General features: G+C 43.0%; 1 protein-coding gene across 4 annotated transcripts in view; it reads right to left on the bottom strand.

The window, feature by feature from the left end:
- EMP2 (epithelial membrane protein 2) overlaps window positions 1–16,575 on the bottom strand; it is an 87,943-nt gene that overhangs the window by 38,729 nt on the left and 32,639 nt on the right. The window contains exons 1-2 of one of the 4 annotated variants that reach the window (XM_056533937.1): window positions 7,241–7,349; window positions 6,532–6,630 (exon numbers count right to left, since the gene is read on the bottom strand). The exons of 2 other annotated variants lie outside the window; for them this stretch is intronic. The gene's annotated coding sequence lies outside the window, so the exon portion shown is untranslated. Of the gene's footprint in view, window positions 1–6,531; window positions 6,631–6,880; window positions 6,981–7,240; window positions 7,350–16,575 lie in introns of those variants that run through there. One more of the 4 variants, XM_056533938.1, reaches the window with a different exon arrangement.

Below are 16,575 nucleotides of genomic sequence, written 5' to 3'. Positions count from 1 at the left end.
GCTGTATGGCATAAAGCAGCACCCATAAACGTCCGATATCATCTGGTTTTAGATGAGTCTTATACAGGTGCATTACATCTGCAAATCCTTGTCAAAGCTACCCACTGAACAGGAATGTACAGTATAAGGGTACGTTCAGACGCGCAGATTTTTGCAACGCATTTTGCTGCAGATCCGCCGCTGAAGGACCTCCTATATGCTGCCTTTATATGTGACTGCTCGGAGAGGCAATATGCCGCTACGAGCAGACACACTGCGATGTGCGAGTCGCCGCGAGCATGCCCTGTATACTCGCACATTGCGGCAGCTCTCGGCCTAGCTCATTGAGCAGGGGGAGCGGCTGCGATGTGTGCGAGTACATCGCGCATGTGCGGCGACTCGCAGTGTGTCTGCCCGGAGCGGCGTATTGCAGCTCCGAGCAGGCACATTTAAGGGCACCATACAGAGGTCCTTCAGTGGCGGATCTGCAGCGTAAAATACGCTGTAAATCCGCACGTGTGAACGTACCCTAAAGGGAATAGGGACTCCATAGGAAGGTACAAAGCACTATAATTTTGTCTAGGGACTCCATAGGAAGGTACAAAGCACTAGAATTTTGTCTAGGGACTCCATAGGAAGGTACAAAGCACTAGAATTTTGCACTAGAATTAAGACTACATTACTGTGGAAAAATATCATACAAAGACTGTTCATCTGAGTAGACTAAGTTGTTTTTCCCTAAGCAAAAATTCTGTCCAGCATAGATCTCAGTCAGTAGAGACTTCTGTTTTCTAATGCAATGTGTCTTACGGTACATTTTCCCCATCACGTAGGTTTCTAAATTGGGTTCTACATTTTACAATATTTACTATGTTAATACTATTCCCAATATAGATGGGACACTGTGGACCTCAAACCTCAGCTTTATTTAGCATGTACCGACATCTCAATTATAAATAGCTAGAAGCACTATTTTTGTTTGGCATCTGACGTACTAGAGATTACGGGTGGGGGGGCTACTATTTAGAAGCAATGGCTTACATTGATAAATAGAATGTGTAATGTCCTAATATTATTCACTTTATTCAGAGGTAACAGAGTGTTTTGTGTTTTGTCAGCATTTCAAAATGGAAAATGGTAAAAAATAAATAAAAAAAATAGAAATTGCTTCTGTTGTTATATATTTATATAAAGGTGATGGTAGAATAAAAAGTCTTATACCCACTTTTTTAATTTTATATTTACAACTATGTTACTCATTTTTAAATCTTTTTATTTTAAGGAAATCTGTCATCAGTGTCACCTGCACTAAACTGTCAGTACAAACAGGTAGTGCAGGTGACACTGATGACAACAGTACTTACCTTGTCCCGTTCCGTGCTGTAGTTCTCCGGCAACGCTCATTGGTATCTTCAGCTCCGGGCCCGACTTGGAGCATGGGCGGAGCTTAGTGACGTCACCGCTGCTGTTTCCTAGCAGCAGGACCCAGCAGAGGACAGAAACTGCGATGTCACTAAGCTCCGCCCATGCTCCAAGTCGGGCCCGAAGATGAAGATACCGAAGAGGATTGCTGGAGAACCACAGCTTGGAATGGGACAAGATAAGTACTGTTGTCATCAGTGTCACCTGCACTACCTGTCTATACTGAAAGGTTAGTGCAGGTGACACTGATGATAAATTTCCTTTAATTATATTTCCCCTAAGATTAGCAAAAAAGCTTAGAGAGAACAAGTAACATGGTGGAAATTATATAGATATGGTCCCAATAATATAAGTTTTATTCCCTTAACTTCCTTGGAAAAAAAGGCTCTGGTTGTTATAGGCAACAATGCCAATTACTGTATACCTTTCATACAGATTGGCTATATGACTTAGTATTAAAGGAAAACTGTCATATGTTTTGTCCCGCACTATCCACGGATACCTGTGGATAGTGCGGGTGACGCTGAACATTTTGAGTCCTACCTTGCCCGGATCCGCTGCGCCGTTTGCCCGTTATAGCTGGTTTTCGGTATATTCAAATTAGCTGCTAACTGGCACGGGCGGGGTTACTGCCTTCAACTGGCACTGTGACGTAACCGCCGCCTGGCCCGCAGCACCGCTGGCTAATGAATATTCATACGTTGTCTTACACTCTCTGTCTCATCTCGGCCGAGTCCTGGACGATACTGCACATGCACCCTTACTCCAGCGCTGCTCCGGACAAATGAAGCAATGCTGAAGACCGCTTCCGGGTATAGTAGGAAATCCCACGCATGCGCAGTATTGTCCAGGACTTGGCCGAGATGAGACAGAGAGTGTAAGACAACGTATGAATATTCATTAGCCAGCGGTGCTGTGGGCCGGGCAGTGGTAACGTCACAGTGCCAGTTGAAGGCAGTAACCCCGACCGTGCCAGTTAGCAGCTAATTTGAATATACCCAAAACCAGCTATAACGGGCGAACGGCGCTGCGGATCCAGGCAAGGTAGGACTCAAAATGTTCAGCGTCTCCTGCACTATCCACAGGTACCCATGGATAGTGGTGGACAAAACATATGACAGTTTTCCTTTAAAGGAGATATATCATGCTAAAAAACGTCCCCTCTATATATGTCTATGGGAGAGCCGTCCGGCTATATTCAGCTCTCCCATAGAGATATATGGAGGGGGGTGTTGGCCGCCACTTTGTGTGGGGGTCATGATGTGCCTCTCAGGTGATTGTGTGAGGTCCCAGTGGTTGGAACCCCAGCTATCTAAAACTTAACCCTTATCCTTTGGATAGGGGTTGTTTTTCAGCATGATACTTATTTAAATTATATAGAGTGCTGATGACTTTAAAGGAAACCTGTCACATTGACAATTGGCAGAAATATAGAATTTCTGCCAATTATAGATTATAGAATAATCCAGAAGGAACAGCTGCTGAAGAAGAGCATTGTTTATATTAGCAGTCTTGGCACTATCCTTTAATACATTCCAGCAGTTTAAAGGGGTACTCCGGTGGAAAACTTTTATTTTTATTTTTGAATTAACTGGTGCCAGAAAGTTAAACAGATTTGTAAATTACTTCTATTTAAAAATGTCATCCTTCAAGTACTTATTAGCAGCTGTATGCTACAGAGGAAATTATTTTCAGAGCACTGTGGACAAGACAAAAAAGAAAGTAAATAAGAAGAAAGAAAATTATTTCCTCTGTAGCATACAGCTGCTAATAAGTACTGAAATGACAAATAATATAAGTAATTTACAAATCTGTTTAACTTTCTGGCACCAGTTGATAAAAAAATGTTTTCCACCGGAGTACCCCTCTAACTTTTCAGGACTTCTGCTTTCTTACCTGCACAATTTCTTTATTTTTCCCACCAAATGTGTATACACACAGATACATGAATATACTAAGAAAAGTTTTTTCCAGGAACGATGAATAATGAAATATAACACAGCGTACGGTATTTTCTTCCATCAGTAAAGCCTTCTTTACAAACAGAGAAAGATATTTTCATGTCAAATATGCTTAAGGTTGCCCTACCTGCTTCTGACACAATAGCGGACATGCATTCTTCAGTCTATTGACACTTAAAGGTAAATCCAAAATCAAATGCAAGTTTTGAATGTAGCAAATGTTAAACTTTCATTTAACGCTTTACATACCTTCATGTAGATGACTTTATATTACATTTAACAGTAAAGTAAAGTACAAGTTTACTACATTAAATGTCAAGGTTATGTTTGCTACATCTGTATACTGTATGTATTAAGAGCAATAATATTTACCGTATTTTTCGTCCTATAGGACGCACCGGCGTATAAGACGCACCCAATTTTTAGGGGCAAAATCTAAAAAAATAAAGATTTTGAACCCAATAGTGGTCTTCAACCTGCGGACCTCCAGATGTTGCAAAACTACAACTCCCAGCATGCCCGGACAGCCATTGGTTGTCCGGGCATGCTGGGAGTTGTAGTTTTGCAACATCTGGAGGTCCGCAGATTGAAGACCACTGCATAGGAGGTAATACTCACGTGTTCCCTCCGCTCCGGACCTGTCACCGCTGCCCTGGATGTCACTCCATCGCTGTCGCCGTGTCCTCGTCGCTCCGGAACGTCTCTGCTGCCGACCGGGTTTCCTCGCTCTCCGTCGCCGTCATCACGTCGTTATGCACGCTGACGCACGTACGCGACGACGTGATGACGAGGAAGGAGAGCGCCGGCCATACAGGGGATCCCTGAACGGAGAAGACACCGAGGAGGCAGGGAAGGTCCCTCCGGGTGTCCTGTAAGCACTAACCCGGCTATTCAGTTGGGCTGTTCGGGACCGCCGCGGTGAAATCGCGGCGGTCCCGAACAGCCCGACTGAACAGCCGGGTTAGTGTCACTTTCCCTTCAGACGCGGCGGTCAGCTTTGATCGCCGCGTCTGAAGGGTTAATACAGGGCATCACCGCGATCGGTGATGTCCTGTATTAGCCGCGGTTGCCGGCCGTAGATGGCCGCAGGGACCGCCGCGATAGGGGTGTATTCGCCGCATAAGACGCACCGACTTTCCCCCCCCAGTTTTGGGGAAGAAAAAGTGCGTCTTATACGGTGAAAAATACGGTAGGTATGTAACATTTTCAAGAGTTCCCACGTATTGTAATGTTAAGGAAAAATAGAAAAGTAGCAGACAGGGAAGTAATTACTAGACACCAACGCCTTGGATAGTAATTTACTGAATGACAGAGAATTGGTGCCATGGGAAAGACAACAGAGGTTGCAGAAGGTGCAGTTGCTCCTGGATGCAATGCCTGAGTTAGCCCAGGGGTCCTAGCTATATATATTAAAAGGGCACTGTCACAATAACATTTTGCTCATGAGTTACATCTCTGCAGTGCATCTAACCCCTGGACATTGGGGATTAGGATGCAGTTTAAAACCACTGTGGCACTAACCACCAGACACAAGGGACTTTGGGGGACATGTATCAATAATGGTGTAGCAATGTGTGATTTTATGTATTTTTTTTGCTTCAAAAGGAGCATATTTGTGCCAAAATTATCAATTGTCGTAGGCAAATTTGTAATTTTGGCACAAATGTAGCCCTACAAAAGGCGCAGACCCCAGAATTCCAGGCAGTAAATCTGACTTTGGGACATTCTATTGTTGTAGCTATTTTCTCTGTCACTTTATTCATGGTGTAGATTTGCGCCTAAATGAAGGTATTTGCGCCTAAACTTGTGCCACATCGAAAAGTCGCAATTACTGAATTCCAGACCAAAGAATGATTGTAACTGAAATCACCACTAACAAAGTGAAATCAGTGATTTTGTTCTAAACCATTTGGCGCAATTGTTTGTCGCAAAAATTGACATAAAAGGGAATTTGAGACAAATCACAGTAAAAAAACCTGGGTAAAATCCTTCATACATACCCCTCATTGACTTTTTGACTGGTCTGCAGTGCAGAAAAACAAGTGTGAAATTGTTCAAAACCATGATACAACAACTATAGAATGTACATGGCCATATATGAGGCAATAAAAAACTTCAACCCATGATGCAGTCTGAAGTCATAAGAAGTCTCACAGAAGTCTCTACAGAAGTCTCGGTAGGGGAGTGCATTAAAGGGTTTGTCAAGTGAATGAAAAAACCTGTGTATGGTGTCAGAAAGTATAATAAAGCAACTAACAAATATATCATTATTAGCCACACTTCATAGATCTCTCCGTATCAGCTGAGCTGTCTGGCTTTAAGCTGTGATGTACCATCACACTCAGTTAAAGCACAGTTTCCCTCCAGCTCACCCCTCCCAGCCTGCTTGCTGAGGCCAGACCATTGATGTGAAGAGGGGAACTCATATTACTGAATAAATGTTTCTCAGAAAAGACAGCAGTGAGCCTCTTCTGACTAAAATTACAGTGACTGAAAAAGGTTTACTGTTGCCTTCATATCTAATGATCAGTAATATACATTACTGGTCTCTGAGCAGACAGGAAAGGAGGGGGTTACAGAGACAGAGATCTGATTTGATGTTCTGTCACAGCTACAAGGAAGAGAGCAAGGCTGATATGGAGATATCTGTGCAGTGTGGCTAATAACATTATATTAGTAAGTTTCTTTTTTAGACTTTTTAACACTGTACACAGGTTGCAACAACCCCTTTAAGAAAGTAAACTAACATAACTGCATACAGCCCTAAGGAAATAATAAGCAATCCCTACAATGAGTCAACGGGTAGGGTCCTGTATTTCTTACTCATATGTGGTTAGACTGGTAAAGTGAAAGATATGTAATGGACAGTAAGCATGGAAATCGCATTGCAATGTTTTGCTAAAAAGAAAAGAAAAAAGTTCTTTGTAATGTTTTGTAATAGTCATAAAAATATGTTGTTTGGCCATATTATTGGCCTTATTCCATATGATGACTGACTGTTTTTTCCCCTCAGTTTCTAGGATGGCATAACTTTTTAGGAGAGTTGATAAAGCACAAGAATAACAATAACGTCTGATCTAATCTCTGACCTTAACCTCCATGTGAACCTATAGTTAATCTCCTTTGCCATTTCTGATTGTATAAAACATTTCTAGGCAATGAAAGTAACCTTATCTAGTTGGTGTTATCTTCATCCGTCGGATCCGGAAGAAGCGTGTAAACGCGAAACGTCGCTCCAGTTGTGATCGAGCCTGTTTGTCTATTGCTCCTGATTTATTGAAGAAAGACACCATGGAACAGAGTGAGTAGCCATTCGTTCCTCCTTCATTGTTTGAAAATCTTATTTACCTAACCATGCCCAGCAATACACTTCTAGAGGGTAAATATCAGACAGAAGGATTGTTCTTACATACTACATCAACTCCAGTAGTCCAAAATTGGCTAAAATAGTGCAACGTTTTAATTCAACACGTGTGGACATAAAAAGTGGCTATAATCACAAATCTTTATTTACTAACCCCCACTATAACTTTTTGGATTTGGCTCCCAGAATCCAGAGCCATCTCTTTTTCAATAAAATTTAGAAACTATGGACACTATTATAGGTTTCATGACCACACAATGACTTTGTATGGCTTTCATTTGCTCACTGTGGGGGAGATTTATCAGAACCTGTCCAGAGGAAAAGTTGCTGAGTTGCCCATAGCAACCAATCAGATCGCTTCTTTCATTTTTCAGATACCTTTTTAAGAAGCTATGGGCAACTCAGCAACTTTTCCTCTGGTCAGGTTTTGATAAATCTTCCCCTGTGTGTATCAGTATGTGGTCCAAGTGAACATTTTAAGGCATTCTCTGGGTTTCAGCATGGATGGCCTCACCTTAGGATAAGTCAGCAATGTCTTATTGGTTGGGTTTAACTTCCAGGACCCAAAAATCAGCACAATAATAGGACTATGATGCTTGTGTAAGTGCCACATCCAAGTTTACATAAGCGCAGTGGCAGTTGTGCACGGTACTATAGCTTGGCCAGTTTGGTTCTATTCAAGTGACTTGGACAAGTTGCAGCTCTTTTATTGTACTAATCATGATACACCATGATTGCTTTAGCCAGGGATACACTGCAATTTTTTGTAGTGCTATAACAGTGTTTCCCAAGGCACAGTCCTCAAGACCCCCCAATCATGTTTTCAGGATTTTCATAGTCTTTCCCAGGTGATATAATTGTGGTTATTAACTCAGGGATCACCACAGTTATTTCACTTGTGAAGGACTAAGGAAATCCTGAAAACATGACCTGTTGGGGGTACTTGAGGACCGTCCTTGGGAAAACCTTTGTGCTATAAGATTGATTTGAACTATTCAGCTACAATCCACAGCAATACACTGAACTATATGCAATTATGTGGATAAAAGCTGTCACACTGTGGCTATCAATTTTGTAATGCTACAAAAAGTCACAATGTAGCACTGGGTTTATGGTTACATGCATTCCAGTGATCATCAGCAGAAATACTGCATGGCAAATAGGTTTATAGGCTTGAGTATACCCATTATCCCATAGCATGTCTCCATCTTTCTGACTTACCGTATTTTTCGCCGTATAAGATGCCCTTTTTCTTCCCCAAAACTGGAAAACGGGAAAAGTTGGTGCGTCTTATACGGCGAATACACACCTATCGGGTCGGTCCCGGCGGCCATCAATGGCCGGGACCCGCGGCTAATACAGGACATCACCGATCGCGGCGATGCCGCCACGTCTGAAGCGAAAGTGACAGTAACCCGGCTGCTCAGTCGGGCTGTTCGGGACCGCCGCCGTGAAATTGCGGCATCCCGAACAGCTTACAGGACCCCGGGAGGGACCTTACCTGCCTCCTCGGTGTCTGCTCTGTGCCAAGATCCCCTGCATGGCGGCGCTCTCCTTCAACGTCATCACGTCGTCGCGCAGGCCCTCCTGTCATCCAATAGGAGCAGTGTGCGTAGCGACGTGATGACGGCGACAGAGAGCGTGGATCCCGGCGAAGAAGACACCCCGGGGACGCGGCGACAGCGATGGAGTGACATCCAGGGCAGCGGTGACGGGTCCGGAGCGACGGGGACACGTGAGTTTTACCTCCTATCCAGTGGTCTTCAACCTGCCGACCTTCAGATGTTGCAAAACTACAACTCCCAGCATACCCGGACAGCCAACGGCTGTCCGGGCATGCTGGGAGTTGTAGTTTGGCAACATCTGGAGGTCCGCAGGTTGAAGATCCCTGTTGGGTGCAGAATCTTTTTTTTCTAGATTTTGCACCTTTAAAATTGGGTGCGTCTTATATGCCGGTGCGTCCTATAGGGCGAAAAATACGGTATTCTATCATTATTATTCTTCATGTGTGTCTTCAAACCTTCTCCATACACAGATCTGGAACAGGAAGGGCTTTATGTAACTTGTATGATATTCTTAAATCACACACTTTCTAATTTGTGCACTATAAAGAAAATGCCAGGCCTGGAATGGCAGACACGGTTATGAAAGAGCCATTTGTACACATTGTATTCTTGCCTTTGACATTTTAAAATGTTCTTCCCATAAAAGACGGCTCTTTGTAGTCAGATTCATGTCCATTTTATTGGCGTTATGCATGCACAGATCCCAGCTGACAACCATTTTATTTACTAACCTAATTCTCTTGTAAGGACACCTGAAATGGACAGGGGTCTTATATACTAGAATGTTCTGTTCTACAGATATGCTAATATCAGCCTCCTTTTTCCAGATACAACTAAATAATTCATCTACACCCAGGAACAGGTGACAGCAACCTGAAGTGAGAAAACAGGACAAACATTTTTGTAACCACAGGTTTAAGGCATCACTGCAGCCTTGTATTTTGTTAGTTTTTATAGTTCTTCTTTATTAGCTGACACATCGAAGACCTCTATAAATAGCACAGGAACTAACTTCATTGCGTAATACAAAGCAACGCACTTTTGTTTCCCACAAAACACACAGGTCCTGATTTACGAAGTGTGGAGTTCAGTTTTTTGGGGAGATTTTATTTCCCAACAGGTATTTTTCTAGGGCACCATATTTTTTGCCATTTAAGACGCTCCGGTATATAAGACGCACCCAATTTTAAAGGTGCAAAATCTAGAAAAAATAAAGATTCTGCACCCAACAGTGATCTTCAACCTGCAGACCTCCAGATGTTGCAAAACTACAACTCCCAGCATGCCCGGACAGCCGTTGGCTGTCCGGGTATGCTGGGAGTTGTAGTTTTGCAACATCTGGAGGTCCTCAGGTTGAAGACCACTGGTATAGGAGGTAATACTCACGTGTCCCCGCCGCTCCGGACCCGTCACCGCTCGTCACCGCTGCCCTGGATGACGCCTTCCATCACTGTCGCCGTGTCCACGTTGCACCAGAACGTCTCTGCTGCCCGATATCCTCGCTCTCCGTCGCCGCCATCACGTCTCTACGCACGCCGCTCCTATTGGATGACGGGACGGCGTGCGCGACGACGTGATGACGACGAAGGAGAGCGTCGGCCATGCAGGGGATCCCGGCACGGAGCAGTCATTCGCCGTTCGGACACCGAGGAGGCAGGTAAGGTCCCTTCAAGTGTCCTGTAAGCTGTTTGGGATGCCGCAATTTCACCGAACAGCCCAACTGAGCCGGGTTAGTTTTACTTTCGCTTCAGACGCGGCGGTCAGCTATGATCGCCGCGTCTGAAGGGTTAATACAGGGCATCACCGCGATCGGTGATGTCCTGTATTAGCCGCCAGTCCCGGCCAGTGATGGCCGCAGGGACCGCCGCGATAAGACAGGATTTTAATGTGTATTTGCCCTATAAGACGCACCAAAAAGTGCGTTTTATACGGCAAAAAATATGGTATTTACTAATGTGGTGCTTTTCTCTAATAATTTCTCTAATTTGCTTTTTTTTTTTTAAATAACTGATGTTAGCTGTCAGGTTTTACAGAGCTCAAATCCACCACATTTTATGTCGGAACATTAGTAAATTTGTATTATTATTTTTATTTTATTTTTCAAAACTATTGGGAACACGCCCCTTTTTCACAATTTGGGTGCAAATCCTGAGGGAAAACAAGAGTCAGGATCACATAAGTAAATGACCCCCATAGATTTTGAACCAGATTTGTCAAACTGCATGAGAGAATAAGTGAAGAGATTTGCCCCTAACAGCCAATCACAGTGCAGCTTTCACTTTACCAGAGCTTGTTACCATATAAGAAACCGAGCTGTGATCAGTTGTTATTGGAAAATGTCTCCACTTTTTCTCTCACACAGTTTGAGATATCTTGCCCTGCAGTTTAAGGCAGTGTTTCCCAACCAGGGTGCCTCCAGCTGTTGCAAAACTACTACACCCAGCATACCCGGACAGCTTTGGCTGTCTGGTCATGCTCGGAGTTGTAGTTTTGTAACAACTGGAGGCACCCTGGTTGGGAAACACTGGTTTAAGGTAATAGGGGAACATTTATCAAAACCTGTGCTGAGGAAAAGTGGAGCAGTTGCCAATAACAACCAATCAGATCGCTTCTTTCATTTAAAAAACAAGATCTCTAAAAAATGTAAGACGCTATCTAGTTGCTTTTTTTTCTGCACAGGTTTTGATAATCTTGGCTCATAGGGGGAGATTTATCAAAACCTGTCCAGAGGAAAAGTTGCCCATTTGCCCATAGCAACCAATCAGATTGCTTCTTTCAGTTTGCAGGGGCCTTGTTAAAAATGAAAGAAGTGATCTGATTGGTTGCTATGGGTAACTGGGCAACTTTTCCTCTGGACAGGTTTTGATAAATCTCCCCCATAGTGTTTGACATGGACCTTATTTTCAGCCACTTTTCACTTATGCCATTGTACAGTATACAGTAGTTTATACGCATTTACTTTAACATGGCCAATGCTGGCAGAGAGGAGTTGCTGGTATTGGTGCCCAGACAGATTTCTTACTATACACAGCGATATGGAGAAATCTGGCACCTAATAAATATCCCCAACTCTTCTCTCCCATCACTGGCTGCACTCACACTGGGTGCTTCTTAATATAAATGAATGTAACTACTGTACTCTACACTTTGACTACTGAATACAGTGGCCCAGAATAATCAATCTGATTATTCAGTCTGAGACAAAAATATGTCTGATTTTTGTGCCAGACAGGCAACAACCAATCACAGCTCATTTTGAGAAACAAAATCAGAATTTTGATTGGTTCCAATCTTTCGGATACGAAAATCAAACACATGTTTTTCTGGGCCAGTGGACCTTAGGCTATGTTCACAGAACGGAATGTCAGCACAGAGAATCTCTGTAAGAACATTCCGGACACTGTGGGGGCACCGGCATAATATTATCTGCCAGCATGAGAGACGGCTATGCATTCTGTGCTGTCTCTGCACAAAGAATGAACGTGTTCATTATTTGTGCGGACATAGAAATTGGAATTTCGGAATTCCACTGTGTGCACACAGCAGCAGAATCCCATTGAATTCAATGAGACTCTGCTGCAGTGGAATCTCTGGGTCAGATTCCAATGCTGAATTCAGCACGGAAATTTCGACCTGTGAACATGGGCTAATAGTGTTTGTGGAATCCTTGACCTCAACACAAGGAAATTACATGAAAAGTTTTGGTCAACTTCTACTGGACAATGTGCACAGGTACCTACAGACTACACCATCCCTTTGTCCAGGAGCAACTACAGTAAAATCTCCCTTAGCGGACACCTCCCAATAGTGGACAGTTTTTCATTCCCTGGCAGAGTCCCATAAGACTTAATGTATTTGCCTCCTCCGAATAGGGGACATTCCCAATAGCGGACGCGGACACACCTTATAGGGGACAAAACAATCCTAACAGGGGACAAAATACACCCAATAGGGGAAAAAACACTCCCAATAGGGGACAATCAGGCTTATGTGCTGGCCCTACATTTCACAGGGTGGCCGTCAGGGGGGGGGGGGGGGGGGGTACAGCAATACATCAGTAAGGGGCCCAGGCTCTAAGGGGGCCTTGGCCCCTGCTGCACCCCTCTGCAGCCACCCCAGCACAGAAGCAGAACACCTTAAACAATGGTCTCCTGCTTCTGTATGTCCGCTGGCCACATCATTCATCCACCCCCCTCCTGATCTCCCCTGTGCCAAATCATCCCCCCTTTATTATCCCCTGTGCTACATAATTTCTCCCTGATCCCCCCTGTGCTATTTCATTCCCCCTTTATTACCCATTGTGCAAATGTATCAACCCCTCTTTATCACCCCTGAACAATTTCATCCCACCTGTAACATTTCAACCCCCTTTATCCCCCTGTGCCAAATTACCCCCCCCCCTTTGGCACAGATGGGATCAAGGGGAAATAATGTGGCACAGGGGGTTGGGGGGGATGATTTGGCACAAGGCACAAGGGGGAATTAAAGGACAACTGCAGCGGCATTACACTTATTCCCTATCCACAGGATAGGGGATAAGTGTTAGATCGCGGGGGGGTCCGACCGCTGGGACCCCCCCGATCTCCCTAACGGGGCACCGCCATAAGCGCTCATGTGAGCGCTGAGCCCCGTCTCCTCCCCGTCCCCATACAGTTCTAGGGGGATGCGGGGAGGCACGAATGCTGCCTCCCCGCCTCTCCCATAGAGATGTATGGAAGAGGCGTGCCGGCCGCAACGTCATGCTGCGGCTGGCACACCCCCTGCACGGGACAGCCGCAGCCCCATACAGGAGATCGCTGGGGGCCCCAGCATTCGGACCCCCCGCGATTAAACACTTATCCCCTATCTTGAGGATAGGGTATAAGTGTGTGTAACGCTGCAGATGTCCTTTAAGTGGCACAGGGTATAAATGGGAGTGGAATGGTACAAGGGGTTGATAAGGGATGATTGTGCTGTAATATTGCTTTTTATCATGTTTTTTTTTTGACACTTTTTTATTCCCTGTGAGTGTCCACTATTGAGAGATTCTACTGTACTCAAGTCAAGCAAATCTTTAAGCAAAATGTATCTTCTCACTTCTTCAGTGTCAGTTTTCATATACAATATTTCACAGAAAAAGCTTCTGTCACTGTCATAGGAAGATAGGAAAATGTTGTTATTTTACGCTAACATTGCAGATCCTGTTAAAATGGGGATAATTGCATACATTCACACTACCCATAAGGTGTAGGGACTTAGTTATTAGTTATATTAAATTTAATATTTAGTTTAGAGTAACGCCACATAATAATGTATCTATATATTAGCTTGGCTGTATATTTTCAGGAGATCGGCTTGTGATGTTGGTTCCCTAGAGCTGCAAATTACGCGAAAAGTATTTTCTCACAAAGTTCTTGAGAAAGTTCTATACTTTCTAGTTAAATCACAAAAGCAGTGATTGTGTTTCCTGCCGCCTCTGGTTTCTAACTCCAGACATCTGAGAAACAGATTAAGTTCATGTGTTTAACAGACATCTCTGTTCATTTATACAGATTCCAGCTGTGCTACATTGAATCACGAGAAACAAAACGAGCCTTGTGGTCAGTGGGCCACTGGGGATAGTGTAAAACAGACACACCCAGATTTTTAAAGAACTTTATGAAATGAAATACAAAAAATGTCTTTCATATTATGCAAAACCTGTCTTTACCACACCTCTGCGACTGCAATTAGGATGACAGGGAAATAACATGTAAAATCTGTTGGAAAATTAATGAGACTGTTGGTGCTATATATCATGTTGGAATATTTATGTCCTTGAACGAATAAAGTATGGTAGTTAATTGAATATGATTGACAGAAGCATAACATAAACCCTGGCTTTGCAGAGTGAGGGTGAAGTCTCATCACTGCAGGTCAGCTAAGTAGATTAACCTAATCAGGCTGGCTGCTGGAGTCCGGCCAGGTGAGATTCATAAGTGGGTCAGTGTCAGTATACATTGTATGCAATTTTCCTTTAAGAAATATTGCAATGAGCTAAAAGTGATTTGACCTATTATCACAATTGAGGTGTTCAGGCTGTGAGGTGTTGAGCTGTACACATAGGCCCTGATTTTTGAGTGGAGTGTAGTTTTCTTTGTGGGTCTTGTTTCCTGACAGGTAATTTTTCATGGTATTTACTGACGTTTTGCACTTTTCCCTATGTTTTGCTTTTTTTACAACTACTTTGAGCTGTGGGATTTTCCAGACCTCAAATCCACCTCATTTTCTATGTTATATGTTTATAAATATGTAAATATGTTTGGATTGTTTGAACATGTTGGGAACACACCCCTTTAAGGTGGCCACGCCCCCTTTCCCCCAGTGGCCATGTCCCTTTTTCAGGTATTCTGAGAAAAAAGAAGAGTTGATTGTTTTGTTTTTTTAATTTTTGGCGCAAATTCTAGCGCAGACACAATTTGTGGTGCAATAGGAAATCAGGGACATTGGGGGGAATATTCAAAGACTTGTGTTATTAGGGCTCTTTATTTTGCACAGCAAATAGTGTTAATTGCTCCTCATTATCAGAAGAGTGTTTGGGCTTTTGAAAATTTGGGGCAAATAGCACAAAAAGCAAATCATTTAACACCAAGTATACTTGGGATTAGCTGAGACACTTTGTGCACCAGAAATTGGTGCTTAACCTTTGAAAACATAAATCATAACTACTCCCTAACCACACCCCTTTAAAAAAAAAAATGCAAACAGGGTGCTAAATCAGGTGCTAAATATCTGAATATGTGGCGCTAATAGTGTGCGCCACATTTTAAGCAAATGTGGTGCAGCTAAAGCAAAAGAAGTGGTGCAAAATTCTTTGAATGTTTTTTTTCTTGCTGCAATTTTTTTCAAATCACAGTAAAATTACAGAAAAAAGCAGCAAAAATGAAAAGTGTAAACCCAGCCTCAGGGAAGGGTGTATACCTCCAGTATTTCCTGATCCCTTAGAGATAGCCGCAGGTGTCTGTGAGTTGCTAAGAATGACTTGGTAGGTGATCATGTCTTTTTGTAGTTCATAAGAAATGAGCAGACCCCGGACAGTCCACTTCCTTTGACACTGTGATTTCTGTGAGTCAAGTTGATAATCACATGACCTAGTTACAGTGATTAAATGCAGGGATGCAGCTCTACTGGAATAAAACAGATGGCCCTGTAGGGATGGTGGAGGTAAGTGTGCATGATATAGGCAAAAAAGTATCTGGTTTGTTTTCAGTTTTTTTTTTTTTTTATGTAATAATTTTTACCATAAATAATTGGATTAATTGTACAAATAATCTGTAGTTAAAGGGGTATTCCAGGCAAAAACTTTTTCTTATATATCAACTGGCTCCGGAAAGTTAAACAGATTTGTAAATTACTTCTATTAAAAAATCTTAATCCTTCCAATAGTTATTAGCTTCTGAAGTTTTCTGTCTAACTGCTCAATGATGATGTCACGTCACGGGAGCTGTGCATGATGGGAAAATATCCCCATAGGAGCTGCACAGCTCCTGGGACGTGAGTCATCAGAAAGCAGTTAGACAGAAAACAGCAACTCAACTTCAGAAGCTAATAACTATTGGAAGGATTAAGATTATTTAATAGACGTAATTTACAAATCTGTTTAACTTTCCGGAGCCAGTTGATATATAAAAAAAAGTTTTTGCCTGGAATACCCCTTTAAATCCTCATGCCGGCCTATATGAACATACAAATTGTAATTCATAAATTACTTACAAAACCGGTTACTAGTCTAAGGGCCCTATTACACAGGCTAAAGTGCAGTATAAACAAGATCATAGATTGGTATGAATGAATGATCAATGTTTGTGTGGCCCTCTGCATCTATCATTCTGTTCACAGGGTGATGTGCAGCTGATGAACGATAATACACTTTACTATTTCAACAGTCAATTTGCAGTAAACGTCAGCATAGCCAATCACTGGCTCAGGTGGGTTTCTGCTATGGCCAGAAATTGGCTGAGCAGGCTACTCCTTTGTGTCTAAATAAAAGCAGAAAGCCTTGTTTAGTGAGGTTCGGGCACCATTGGGAAGGATGCAGTAGGGGATCAGTGCAGGTGAGTATACATTTTTCCTTTCATGCAAGCCTGACCCCATACTAAGAAAAATTTGTGCTGCTTGAAAACCCCTTCACTGAGGTTCAGAGATAATAGTGCTACAGGTTGCATTGTTCTTGCACCAATTATTCCTAAAATCCAGGATCACAACATTACCACAGATGTAAAAAAGCCTATCCTATGTTTATACAAATAGCATATGGTAAATAAGT

The sequence above is a fragment of the Hyla sarda genome, chromosome 8, assembly GCF_029499605.1.
Source record: "Hyla sarda isolate aHylSar1 chromosome 8, aHylSar1.hap1, whole genome shotgun sequence".
Lineage (NCBI taxonomy): Eukaryota > Metazoa > Chordata > Amphibia > Anura > Hylidae > Hyla > Hyla sarda.
The sequence above is the reverse complement of the archived record's forward strand: the minus strand, read 5'-3'. Positions and strand labels throughout refer to the sequence as shown.